Source organism: Notamacropus eugenii, chromosome 4 (genome assembly GCF_028372415.1).
Source record: "Notamacropus eugenii isolate mMacEug1 chromosome 4, mMacEug1.pri_v2, whole genome shotgun sequence".
NCBI lineage: Eukaryota > Metazoa > Chordata > Mammalia > Diprotodontia > Macropodidae > Notamacropus > Notamacropus eugenii.
In genome coordinates this window covers 27,146,020-27,160,760 of record NC_092875.1, presented here as the reverse complement: position 1 = coordinate 27,160,760, position 14,741 = coordinate 27,146,020, and the positions used below count along the sequence as shown (strand labels likewise).

Genomic DNA, 14,741 nt, shown 5'->3' with positions numbered 1-14,741 from the left:
AATTCTCTTTTCAGGGGCAAGCTAACAAGCATTAATTAAAGGATTACTTACTATGGACAAGGCATCGAACTAGGCACAGACGACACAGACAAAAATAAAACAGTCCTGCCCTCAAGAAACTTACATTGTATCTTTTCAGGATTTACAGCTGGAAGGGGCCTTCAAGATCATCCAGTTCTATCACTGCTATTTACACAGGACAACACCAAAGTCTACAGACGTTAATACACCCAAGATCACAGAGGCACCAAGTCAAGATTTGAACCTAGGTTCTCTGATGCCAAACTCATATCAGGCTGCTACCAATTTGACATTTGGCTTCCTCTTAGAACAGAGATATCCTAGAGATTTCTAGGTGGAAAAGATCCTAGGTCTATCTAGGTTAATATTGCCATTTTATAGATGGACAAACTAAGGCTCAGAGAAGGAAGTGATGTATGTGCCCAAGGTAACTTAAGTAGCAACTGGTCAAACCACAATGTGTCTGATCCAGGACTTCTGACTGCGTATCCAGTGCTCCACCCACTGCTTCTAGAAGACTCCGGAGAAGGCATAGGTATGGTAGATGTGAATAACCAGTGTCCCACAAAACAAAAATGAAGTAAATGCGAATACTGCTGAAAGAAAAAATGTAAAGCAAGCAAGAAGAGCGAGCAAGTAAACCATATTCTTGCTTAGAATGTGTTTTCATTTTATTTGATAGAAAAAGGTTCATTTTTATCCAATAAACTCAAGTTTAAAAAAAAGTTCATCCACTTGGCTGCTGAACGTTTGAAGATTTAGCTTTTGCTAATTAATAGTTTATGGTTATAAGCTGTTATAACCAAATAAGAAATCTTTTCCTGGAATATTTGAGTCCTAAGCACAAGTCTTGGCCTGTAAGTCAGGTGGACAACTACTTCCTCATAGAAAGTCAAAACTTATAATCTTGGCTTTGAGTGTTCCTCCTATATAAGGCAAATAGATTCCCAAGGTTGAAGGGTCAAAAGCAATGCTTCTCCTACAAAAAAACACCACCCAACTAAGTAAACAAAAACAAATTCCAAACACTCAAGGACTCAAAGGTCATTCAAGGGAAACTTTTCATTATTACTTCAAGCTTATTATCCAAATATCCATCTCCACTTACTTTCATTTTTCAATTGGCAAAATGGGTAGTCCATGCCAACCTTTACTTCTCTACCCAAAGACTGGGCCTATAATAATTATTAGTACAATTGGCATACTTAAATATTGTTTGTAGGACCAGCAAAGAGATACCAGGAGCTTCAGTTTAATTTTTTTATTCCAACTTAATCCTTGTCCTGGGTGGCACCATGGATAGAGCACCAGACCTGGATTTAGAAAGACTAGTCTTTTGAGTTCAAATCAGATACTTGCTAGCTGTGCAGTCCTGGGCAAGTCAGTTACCCCTGTTTGCTTCAGTTTCCTCATCTGTAAAATAAGCTAGAGAAGGAAATGTCAAACTACTCCTGCATCTCTGACAAGAAAACCCCACATAGGATTGGACAAAAATTCAAAAAAAAAAAATGAATAACAAAAAATCCTTATTCATTTGATGTGCTGAGGGCCCCTAATTGGTCTCTCCCCCAAATGGCACGTCAAATCCCTCCCAACCCATCATTTGCAGTCCAATTTAAATGCTACTTCCTTAGGGAAGCCTACCCAAATTCACCCCTCTTCTTTGTTCAGGTCCTTTCCCCTTGGACTTCACATAGCACTTTGTTCTCCAACTCTCCATTGTGTTTATGTGATATCACATGTTATACTTATTTAGTTACAGTGTAGAAGCAGTGTGACAGTGCCCAGAGAGCTGGCCTGATGAGATGAGAGAGGTTAATCAAATTCTATCTCTGATGGGTACTAACTGGAGATGGTAGGTAAGTGATACCTTTCCTGTGCCGGAGGAATGGTTGTTAATTTATATGCATCGATTGAGTTTTCACACCAGTAAATTACATAAACACATGAAATCATGGGTCCCAATCCCATCACTTCAAAAGAAAAGTTCTTTCTTTGTGTTTGATCCTAGACTACAAGTTTCACGAGAGCAGGTGTCCTTGTATCGCCTTTTCTGCTCACCATGTGCTTGCCTGCCCCATGCAAGCTCTCCATCAAATAGTCTATTTTGGCAAGTGTACATTTTGCATTAGAACAATGTGGCCAACCCATTGGAGTTGTGCTCTCTGAAGCATAGTTTGAATGCTTGGCAGTTTAGATGGGCAAGGACTTCAGTGTCTGGTGCCTTATCCTGCCAGATGATCTTCAGAATCTTCCTAAGACAGTTCAAATGGAAGTGATTCAGTTTTCTGGCATGGTGCTGGTAGACTGTCCATGTTTCACAAGCATATCACAATAAGGTCAGTACAACAGCTCTGTAGACCTTCAGTTTGGTAGTCAGTCTAATACCTCTTCTCTCCCAAACTTTTCTTCAGAGCCTCCCAAACACTGAGCTAGCTCTGGCAACGTGTGTGTCAACATCAATGTCAGTGTGAACATCCCTGGAAAGTACACTACAAGGTAAGTGAACTTATCCACAGTGTTCAGAACTTCTCCATTTGTGGTAACCGATGGTTCCACATATGGATGGTGTGGTGGTGGCTGATGGAATACCTGTATTTTTTTGGCCAAAAAATTATTAGGCCAAAATGAGCACAGGCAGCAGAGAATTGATCCATACTTTGTTGCACCTCAGCTTCAGAAGCTGCATGGAGTGCGCAATCATCTATAAACAGAAAATCATGCACCAACACTCCCTCCACTTTGGTCTTGGCTTGTAGCCTTTTCAAATTGAAGAATTTATCATCAGTACGGGTAGCTGACCTTGATGCTGTGTTCATTTTCACTGAAAGCATTTGACAACATGGCTGAAACATCATGCTAAAAAGCATGTTTTCAGGAGGTACTTAACGAAGGTTGGCTGAATTGGATTCAATTAAATTACATGCTTGGGAAGCAAAAATGTTCAACATAAGTATAACCCAGTATGGGCAGAGACTAGATGATTTCTGTAGTTCCTTCCAATGCTATGATTCTGTTCTAGAATTTTAATTTACTCATGGGCACTGATAATAAGACAGGTCTATATAAATTATATGGAGAGGATTTTTGTTCTAGAAAATGTCATTTGGTCTTGTCATAGAATATGTTTTAAAAATTACATATAAAATACATATATAACCTATATATTATAGGTTAAAATACACATATGCATATATGCTATAAAGCAACAGCAATGTCCATAGGGGGAAAGAGACAATTAACTGAATTATGAACTGTTATTTATACATTGCCTGTTATCAAAGCCAAGAACATACGGGTTGAATTAAATCAAGTATTTTGTTTTGACTGGTATCTTTGGTCAAGAATTTCCAGACACCTTAGATTTAAGTTATTCTCATCTGTCAAGATTTATAACATCCATACCTTTATTGAAAGGAATTTCACATGGATCTTCAAATGAAGAAGTATTCCTTTCCACATTAACAGGGAGAGGAAGTAAGATTGATGTCTTTCTATGTGTGCATAGGTAATTAACTAGGATTCTAAGCATTACAAAAAGCAGAATGTGGGATGGATTTCTGGCATGCACCTACCATTCCAGCGGGGGCCCAGTCTAAAACAGAATCCAGATCTCAGCATAGAATCCTCAGGTTTAAAGTGGAGATTACAGAATTGCTCAAATTGCAAACACATTCCACACCTTTAGATTAAATTTCAAGCAATATTAAGGTATTCTGAGTAACAATTTGATGCTTCCCCATACCTGAGATGTCAACATAAGTTGCCATATAGCTATCATCTATTATAATCATCATTACAGCAGGTATTCCTGTATTCTCTCCAGCTGGAGATTGATAACTCATTCAGGTTTTCTCATCTGTTGTGATTTTTGTTCATTTCCCTCCATAAGTAATCCATAAGGGGCCACTCCAGATATTGGAGGCTTTTGTTTAATTTCTTAACATTAAGTGAACAGCAATGCATCATCTGGCCTGTCATAGAGGCATCTAGATGGCACAATGGATGGATGAATGAGTTCAAATGAAGGTGTGACCTTGGGCAAGTCACTTAACCTTTGCCTGATTTGATTTCCTGTCTATGGAATGAGGATAATAATAGCACCTAGCTCTCAGGGCTGTAAAAACGACATCATTTTTGTAAATAAATGCTAGTTATTATTGTTATTGATAACAACCATATGCAGCAGCATACTTGTACCCAACAAGAGTTAGTACTGTACTCTGGGTGACTCTAAATTTTGGTTCTTCAGAGATTCTGATATTCCATTTCATGGACTTTGGATCTTAATTAGGAGGTTCTACTGTGCAAACCTCATAAAGCCATCCACCAATGAGAGCAACTGGAAGACCTTAGTATCCATAAGGAATTCCTTTTCCATTTGAACTCCTCTCTGGGCATTCTCCATGAGTGGCAAACATCTTTGGTGAACATATGCACATTTTAGATATTCTTCAAATATTTCCAATCTAAATCCAGGCTATTAAAATGAAGGCCCGAAACCACACACCTTGCCAAATATGTGCTTGGAAAGTTTCCTTATTATTATGAAACCAACAGTCCACTAAGCCATAGTCTAGACTTGTAGTCTTGTCTCTTTCTTCCTCAGAAACAGAAATGAAATTGATGGGGGGAGGGGAGGAAGGAAGGAAGCAGGTGTTGTTCTGTAAGATAATGAATATAAGTAAGCTGTAAGGAAAGACCCTCTCCCCATCTAGAATCAGAAAGTTGTTCTTGCTAGTGATACACTGATGTTTAACTTTCTAGGGTTTCTCTAGTACCCAATCACATGCACTTATTTGCAAGTAATTAAAACCAGAGTTAGGGGTACAAATCTGTGACAAAAATGAAATCATGCTCCCTAGTTTCACAAGTGCGAAATGTGATATTTTATTTTGTAAAATGCAGACATTCTAGACCAAGCGTTCTTAACCTGGGGATTGTTGGCTTTACAAAATGTCACCATCTATCACTGGTTTCTTTTGTAATACTATATACATTTTATTTTATGCATTCGCCAGATTGCCAAAGGGGTTCAGAACCCTTGCAGTAGCCACAAGGCAAGCTTGTTTGTAGCGGGCAAGGAGCCAATAGATTGGGAGAAGGTGAAAAGCAGACAGGTGTGGGAAGGTACAACTGTGCTGCTCAGGGAGGAAGGGGAGAACAATCAATGCACTGAGTTCCTAAGAATCAAGAACGCAAGCAGGGAAAGATGTTCACTGTCTTCAAACTGGAGCAAAGCAGGTGACCATGGGTGAAAGACAGAGGGGAAAGAGAAGACCCAACAGTAGGCACTGGCAAGAGCTCTACAGTGAGAGGCAGAAGTCCTAAATGCCCAGCTCTGTCATTTACTCCCTGTGTGACCTGGAGATGCTATTTCTCCTCTTTGGGTCTCAGTTGCCTCTTCTGTAAAATGAGAGGATCAGATTAAATGACACACAAGGTTCTTTCTAGTTCTAAATCTACATTCCTATGATTTGAATTATAGTTTTAAAAATTGATCTTAACCTTCTGAGGCAAATAGGTACACGGATAATGCACATGACAGCCTTCTGAGTTCTGGAAGCAGCTATTTCCCATGATCCTTCTTTCTCCAGGTGAAACATCCCCTGTTCCTTCAATTACTTCTCCTGGCAAGAACATGATGCCCTTCTCCATCCTGGCTGTCTTCCTCTGAATGTCCTACAGCTTGTCAATGACCTTCCTAAAAAGCAGTGCCCCAAATTGAACACAATTCCATTTATGGTCTGACCAAGGACTACTATCTCCCAATTCTAGATGATAGACTTTTCCTAATGAAGCCTGAGATTGAGTTTGTCTCCCTCCTCCGCTCCCACCCCATCTTTCCCAGACAATGTATGAGCTCTTTGAGGGCAGGGTCTTTGTATCCCAAGAGCTGAGCCCAGTCCTTGGCACACAGTAAGTATTTAACACATGCTTGCTACCTTGCTGCTCACTGTCTGTCACGTGCATTGCTGATGTACTGGCTTATATGATGCTGCCTTGGAACAAATTCCCATCTCTATGCTTTTGTACAGGCTTCTTATGCCTGAAAAACCTCTTCCACATTTTGGCTTCTGAGAATTCCTATATTGTTTCAAGGCTCAAGCTCAAGTGTCTTCTGGAAGATGCCCATTCTGAACCCCACTGTTGGCAAGGCTCTGGTCATGGATCCTTTCTACTTCAGATACACATACATATGCACACATATATATACCCCCACACACATATGCATGTGTTCATATATACACATATTATATACATACATATTGCCATTACTTGTCAGCATTCATATTTGTCATATATACATATATAAATATGTGCCTACATATGCTATACTGACATATATGATATATATATACACATATATTACTTAACTGCATATGTGTTTCCTATTAATAAAATATAAGCTACTTAAGGGGAAGGAACTCTTTCATTTTTGTCTTTATATACTCAGTGCCTATAAACTGAAATGAGTGAAGGAGCTATTGAACTATGACTGATAAGTACTTAATGTATCTTATGGGTAGGTGATTGGCACAATGGGTAGAGCACTGGGCATCGAGTCAGATCTGAGTTCAAATTTGGCCTCAGACATTTATTACTTTTGTGACCTGGGGCAGGTCACTTAACCTCAGTTTGCCTCAGTTTCTTCATATGTAAGATGGAAATAATAACGGCAACTCACTCCCAGGGGTGTTGTAAGGATCAGATGAGGTAATATTTGTAAAGTGCTTTGTAAGCCTTAAAAAGCTGTGTTATTATTATCTGACTTGAATCATTCACACATGTGTGATTTCATTCGGGTGGGTGGCCATTCCTTCCCCTCCTATCCCCAAGACGATTGCAACCTTTCCACCATCTACATAAACTTGGGGCCAAAAGTATTCATCACCTGGTAGCCAACCATGAAATGATGAGTTCTCAGAGCTTGGCCAAATGATCTGCAAAAGACACACACACAGCTCATCACCCAGCTCATAATCACTACCTTTCTCATTTGGTAGGACCTATCTGCCAAAGCTTGCATTCTCTTGGCAAGGTCTGTGAGGTCTCAAGGTCACTACCCTGGGCATGAAGAGGTAAGAGCAAAAAACAGCAACAGAGGTTTAAGACAGCCATCCGGGTGTCTATTGCAACACAAGGCTGGAATGCTATCCTGTCATCACAAGCATCTCCATTTCCCCAGAAAACTAACACATGCTTTGAATGATTTGATAATGGAATGACATGTTTATAGTTTGGATGAAGATATAACTTAAATGACTTTCTGGATAAAGGCTCAAAATTCTAAATTAAGGCTCTTTCTACTTAACTTGATTCTGAATTTGAATAATACTCCCTAAAAAAACAAACAAACCCTAAAAGCACTAAAGGAGATTTCTCATCAACTGAGACAAACCACACTCTTGGAGTAAGCATCACAACAAATATAGACTCAAAAATCTGTCCAATTACTTTAAATTGTGAGAATACAAAAAAAATTATATTTTTCACCCTATAGTTGTAGAATAATGCTTAGAGTGTTGAGTTTTTCAAGGGGTCAGTTGGTTTTACTGAATTGTTTTAATTTTTCCTTTTATTTTTTTGTCATATGTGGCTCTCTGGGAGGTGGAAGGGAGAAAGATACAATTGTAAATATAGGTGATCTCAAAATGAAAGATAATAACAAATGTCTTTAAAAACAAAAGTCTTCTCCATTCTAATAAGCGACCTAAGATACTTTTAGAAAGAAGAACGCAGAAAGGAATTCCATGAGCTTTTAACTGTAATATCTTTGTACAAATAGAAAACATTAATGGTTTTGATCTACAGCATTATAAGATGAAAATCATCAAATATGAATGTTGACAGGCAAGGAGAACTTGTATTCAAGTGTGCTTAAACATTAAGTCAACTCTGATGTGCCACTTGTCTCACAGATGACAATAGTCTTTGAAGGCATATGGCTTCAGTGTATAGACAGTATAAAAGTTTATTGTAGCATACTTGGCTTCTATTAATGCTTATTAAGTTGGTTGGGAACCAGAAACCTTCATTAAGGGCCTCAACTGTCAAGTCCTATGTTGCTCCAATTGTCTGTAAAGAAGGGGAAGGCTTTTTTTGAACCATTGATTTTTGTCTGTAAAATGGAAAATAATTTTAAACCTAAAATATCTTGGTGGTTTCTTGTCCTATAATCTTGGTTGGTGAAACAAACAGAAAACATGCCTAACTTTCATGCATTGGCCCTTGGGGATTTTCAATCACCAAAAAATACATTGCATGGAATCTCCTCTTTATCTTATTTAGATCAATATTACATTGGAATGTTATTAAAATGACTGCTTTAGTAATCCTACATAGGAATATCAAAGCACTCTATTCTCTTAAAAGAAAACAAAACTAACATTATTGTCTCTCATGATCAGACCCCTTAAAGCAGAAATCACCGAGAGGACTGTGAAGAATCTTTTGATAAAGTTTGATTTATATATTTCTATTCCTTCAGCCAGTTATTGGCACTGACATCTCTAAGGCTCCCACTGACCACTTCCACATATTCACCAGAGAGAAAACAAAAAGTTATAGCCTTCAAAATTCTCTCTTGACTTTTCTCACTTCATTCTTCCTTAAAGCTGGATTTAATTCCGTAGAGGATTTTGGAAAGACAGGTTTCATAGAAAAGATGTTCATACTAATTGCATCTTAACTGAATTGTAGGAAATCAGGTTTTCATTTTTCCTCCTTTTGCTTCTTTCCCCCCCTTTCTCATCTCTTTTTAACAGTTTGAGAGAAAACTCTCAGTGAGTATGGAGGTTATGACTCACACGGAATCCTGAGTTTTCAGAAGCCACATAAGCAGTGCTCAGTATCAGGTGTGTGGTGGGTGCTAGGCCTATGCTAGTTATCACTCCCAGAAAGCCACTGTCAGTCACTTTTGTCATGAATTTCAATCAGCAGCTCCTCAATCAACCCCCTACATTAGGTCCATGCAAAAAGGTGCCACACTCCATCCTCCTATCATCTAAAACTCTCCATTACTAAACTCCGACAAGAAAAGTACTACAAAAACAACCCAATTAAAATGTGGAGCAGAGGAGAGAGTCAGAGGTAGGAAGCAACTGAAATAACCCCAACTGTCAGAGCACATGTGCATTCGAAAGCAATACTTAAAAGGGAGTCAGGGCAGGATTAACATATCCCCAGCACAAAGCATAACAAGCCTGGTCATTAGCTTCATCTTAACATCCATCAAAGTTGGAGGCTGTTCCCCGCCCCCCCCCCCCCCCCCATCCCCACCTCCTGGGGGCTCCCACATGGTTTGTCTCAGCACTTTTAACAGATACTCACCCACCTCCCACCAGGACCTAAAGCGTCAGGTTTAAATAGGCTTGCTTATCTCCTTCCTCTACTAGGGTTGGAATTTTGCCTGCAGCTCAAGCCCAAGTAGCTCTCAGAAGGCGAAATCTCATCGGAAAGTGCTGCTAGTTCAGAAGCCCGACTTCTCTAATTTGGAAACTCAAAGGGAATGAAAATATCTTCAGTCCACAAGACTTGGAAGGTCAAGATTCCAAACACAGTCAAGTCCATTTAAACCAGTCGGTTAAAGCCTGACACCTTTTAATCCACAAATCTGAAAGGAGTTTCTAAACTCTTACATAGAATTCAAGTTTCTATAGCCTTTCGGTTCCTTATAATAATCCCTGGAGGTAGGGCAAAATGACATTTCCACTTTACAGATTCAATCAATCAATTAACCAGCATTTAGTCCCACTAAGTGTCAAATGCTGTGCTAGGTGCTGGGGATACAAAGAGATAACAGTTTTTAAAAAATAGGGCAAATAAGATAGATCCAGCTCAAAGCTTGAGCTTATTTTTAGCTTTATTTGGAAAATTTGGGAGCCTGCTATGTCTTTCCTTTTTCAGGTGAAGCCTCAAGGTCAAGGATAAGCTATACACTCCTCTTACACAATTCCAAGGCACTCATCCGAGCTGGAGAGAGACCCATTGGAAGACTATTTCTAAAACAATACAAGCATGCTAATTGGCCATAAGTTCCAATAGTTAGTTCTTCCATTGTGTTGGGAAAAGAAAAGTAGTCTACCCCCCACTCCCCTCCAATCACACTAGAACAAGGGTAAGAATCTTTTGAAATATTCTGATAACTGTTTCAACATAATTGGTTTCCTTGATAATCCTTTGAATTTTATTCTGAGGAGGGGATAACCAGGTAACCAAGGAAGTCCACCATACACACACACACACACACACACACACACACACACACACACACACACACACACACACACATTAAGAATCTCTGCTTTTTTCAACATAAGTGGCATCATTTTCAGGTCCCCAGCAGCCTGTTTAGAAATATTGATTCTGGACTTGTATCCCCAACCTTTTGTCCCTGCTGATTTGTATATGGCTGTTACTACCTTTCCCCAGTATCAGAAGCTCTCAAGATGCACACCTTGCTGTGTGGCATTTCTTTAAAAAACCTGAAATTCTCCCACTGATCCCCTAGCTTCAGCCACCTCTCTCTTAAATGATCACACCATCCCTATTTTCTATTCTGTTAGAGGCAGTCCGGACTATGCAAGGGACTTGGAGCCAGCTCAAATGGTTACAAGCTATGACACTGGGCAAGTCACTTAACTTCCCTCCGCCTCATTTTTTCATCTGAAAAATAGTACCTTCCCTCCTCTGAGTGGTAGTGAGGATGAAATGAAATGACAAAAAGAAAGAGCTTAGAAAACCTGAAAGAGCTAGGTAACAGTCACTGTTTAAGTCCTGGAAGTGATACGGCACAATCGCAAGCCGTCACCCTTCAGGTACAGTCCCATCACCCTCCTCTAGCACCACTCCTTCATCTGGGCCATCTCTGCCAAAGTCTTCCCCAAAATTCATACTCTAAATACTCTCTTCCCCCAAGGCTCCCAGACCACGGAATAATAGCTAGTATTTTTTGTTGTGCTTAAAGATTTACAAAGCTCTTTCCCATACATAAATCTCATTAGAGACACAACCACCCCAAGGAGGTAGGTACTATTATGCCCATTTTGTGGATGAGGACACAAAAGCCCAGGTTACTCAGGAAACTAGTACTTCAGGCAGGATTTGAACTTTGTTCCTCTGAGTCTGACTTTTTATAATCTAAGCCTGTTGCCCCCACATGTGGTCCCTCTAGGTCCTCAAGTTTGGCCCTTGGACTGAATCCAAACTTCGAAGAAATCCAAGGATTTGTTCCCCACCCTAAGCCATCTAGCTGCCCCTCTCTCTCGGTACCCTTTGGGAGAGCCATCACCTTAAACCTTTCTGTTTCTAGCTGCTCCATGCTTATCTCCTCCAAGATCTCCCAGTCTTTATTCCACTCAGGAGTGACCATCAGCTCAGACTCTACTATCTCAGATCTTCTCTGGAGTGATAATTTAGAATTGACTTTCCTTGCCTTTCCCTGGGGTTCCATCTCTAGGGACATCCTTGTCACAGGCTCTCCATGCAGTCCCTTATCTCATTCCACTGTCCCATCTCACCTCTGGGTTTTCCTCACTTCAAACACTATAGTTCTCTGAGGAGCTCTGACATCAGCCCTACTGTCAGATCTCTTCCTCTCAGAAGCTGCATCATACAGTGACCCTCTGGGCGAATAACCCTCCCTCTAACTTCCTGCTCAAGACCACTTTCTGGGGTCCCTTCTTCTAAAAAAGCTGGCCCTGCTATTTTCTGGAGGGGCATTTCTATCTCAGCTACCATGGTCCTCGTTTCTCCTTTAGTTCCACTTGACTAAGACCCACCATTACAGTCCTTCCCTGTAGTTCTGTCACCTTGAAGCCTGCCATCATGGGGTCTGATGTCTCCTCTGATCAGACCTAGAGTCCCAGTCCCCTTGGGGTGCTCTCTCACATCAAATCCTGCCTTTACAGTTGCTCTCTGGTATGGTCTGGCCATAGACTAAATCCTCAAGGCCCCTCTCATCTCAGACAGATGGGTCCCTCTTTGGGTGTCCACCTACTGGGTGTCCTTCTATTGAGATCCACCATCAGAACTATTCTGAAATTTCTCACATTCACCTCCCCTCATCTCAGCCCCTCCACTATAGTTGGTCCCAGGTCCTTTCTGTGTTCTTCAATCCTTCACACTTGCTCTCAAAACCCTTCTTATAGAGGTTCCCTTTACTTACACCTTACTGTCACAATTAAACTCTAGCATTCTGAGGTCAGGCCTGAAGTCATAGCTCCTCTCTGGATTTTTCCCTCCTCAAGATTGGTGTAGTTCCTCCCTGGGGTGGTCTTAACCTCAAATTCACAAACAGTCTCTGCACTCCTCTTTTCCTTAGATTCAATATCATAGGAGGCAGGGGGGGAATGAAGGCTGCTGCTTCTTCTAACCTCCTCTCTCCCAGTATTCCCCATGCCTTAAGCTCCACTGTCTCAGTCCCTCAGGTGGCTTCTCTTTCCAGAAACCTGGCATTTGAGACTTTGTCTTCTACTTTTTTGACTCTCTAGAGTCTCCCATAAAATCTGCTGTCCCAACTCCTTTTGGGAGGTGGGGCTTTCCCTCCAAGCCCTAGGTGTCACATCCCCTCTCAGGGGTCTCTTTCCCTAAGATTTCCCCCTTGCATATCCTCAGAGGCAGAACATATTCTCCCCTCTTTCAACTTGAGTAACTCCCTCTCTGGAGTGCTAGGATTGCTACCACAGTCCCTCTCTGGAGTCTCTTTCACTCAGACTCCCTGACTCTCAGTTCTTCTTTGGGGTCTCTTTCCCTTAGATCTCCTGTTTTATACATCTTTAGGTGGTGATGTCCTCAAATCACCTGTCTCAGGGTGGGGTTTCCTCCCCTCAGATTCCACATTCAGTCCCTCTTGAGGGTCCTCTTCCCATTAAATCTCCTGTCAGAGCCTTTATGTGAAGTCCCATTCCCTCCAAACTTCCTCCCCCACTTCCCACCCCAGGCCCTCCATGGACTCTGGTCCTCTCAGGTCCCTCCCTGCACTACTTAGCTTTGTCCCATCATTCTAATAGAAACAGCCATTCTTGCTGGGGTCCTTCTTCATTCAGTCTGCCCTTAGCCCCTCCTGGAGGTCTTTTTCTCTCAGACATTCTATCCCATTTTTCTTTCTGGGATATAATAATTCCTTATTGTTTGTTTCTATAGTTCCTTGGGGATCTCCTCCCCTTAAACTCTCATAGGTCCAGCATGTTTCCGGAGTATCCCCTCAGGCATACTGTCACAGGCGAGGGAAGGGAGGAATCTGTCCTATCTGAGCTTCTTTCAGGGGTTTCCTCACCCAGATCCCCTTCTCACAGCCCCTGTAGGGAGACTTCTATTCTCAAATCCGCTACGGCTGCCCCTTTGCTGCTCTCCCTGTTCTGGGGTTAAGGAGGGCTTATCTCAGTTTATGGAAGCTCAGCCCCTAGGGGGAGTGGGTGGTATAGACGGTTAACATACACTTTCTAGGTGGTAACAAGACAGTTAACAGCCCTTTGGAGTATCTCTCTTTCCCAATCCCTGGGGGTGGGGGTTGGCCAGGAGAGGAGTTCTCCTACGGTCTTTGCCTTTCTGGGAATCTTGTCCCCTTGGTCACCTCTCACAGGTCTCTGCCTGTCCTATCTCTTTCCAGAGTTCTCAGCCTGTTCCAGCTTCTTCTGGGAGTTTCCACCGTCCAAACCATTCTAAGGGGGACTTCTTCCCTCGGGTCTTCCACTGTCCCTGCTCCTTTCTATGGTCTGTCGCTGCCCCTCTTGGGAGGTCGTTTGGTCTGAGTCTTCTGTCTGTCTCTAGAGGGTCTACTGCTATCACATACGTTTGTGGGGGCTGTTATAGACCTTCTTAGGGTCTTTTCTTCTCAGTCTCCTTCAGGGATCCTCCGCTGTCACAGCCCATCTTAGGGGTCTCAGCCTATCCCAGCCTTACTCAGGTGTCTCATCTCTTGGTCTCTGGTCCCTACTCCCTGGGGGGGGGGGGTGTCCCTGGCTGTCACGAGTCCTCCTGGGATCTTGTCCAGTCATAGTCTCTTAGGTCTCTGCCAGTTCCAAGATCTCTCAGGGATCCCACCCTGTCCCAGCCTCTCTGAGGGTCTTTCCCAGTTCATGTTCCTTTCCAGGGTCCCCTGTCAGAGGCCTCAACTTGTCACAGCCACTACCAAGAGTCTCTCGCAGTCCCAGCCCCTTTGGAGGGTCTCCTCCTGTCCCCGCCCCACTCGGGGGTCTCCGACTGTCACAGTCACTTCTCGGGGGTCTCCTGCAGTCCGTGCCCCTCTCGGGGGGCTCCGACTGTCACAGCTCCTCTGCGGGGTCCCCAGCGGTCCCCGTCCCCTCGGGGGGTCGCATCCCTCCAGTCTCCAGTCCCCGCCCCCTCGGGGGTCCCCGCCCCGCCCGCCCCCCGGTCCCGCCCTTGTCCCGCCCCGGGCTGGGCTCCTCCGCTCCCTCTCACCTGGTACGGGGCTGCCCGCCGGGCTGGGTTTTGGGTGCTGGGTTCTGGGCTAGGTCCGGAGCTGGCCGGTCACTCCTGCTTCGCTGTCGCTGTCGCCGCCCGGTGCCTAGTCCCCGCTCCCTCCTCCTCCCGCCGCTGCCGCTGCTGCTGTCCGAGGTGCGGCTCCTGCCAGGCGCGGCCAATCGCACCCGAGAGCATCGAGCCTTCGCCGCGCCCCGCCCCCACCGCCGCCGCGGACACTCCCCCACCACGCCTGGGGCAGGCCGATCGATCGGCGCTCCGCTACACTTCCCTGC

General features: G+C 43.0%; 1 protein-coding gene across 1 annotated transcript in view; it reads right to left on the bottom strand.

Annotated features, from left to right (window-relative positions):
- Positions 1–14,641, bottom strand: part of TAOK3 (TAO kinase 3) — a 236,691-nt gene extending 222,050 nt beyond the window's left edge. The window contains exon 1 of the mRNA XM_072600303.1: positions 14,446–14,641. The gene's annotated coding sequence lies outside the window, so the exon portion shown is untranslated. The remainder of the gene's footprint in view (positions 1–14,445) is intronic.
- Between the last annotated feature and the right edge of the window lie 100 nt (positions 14,642–14,741).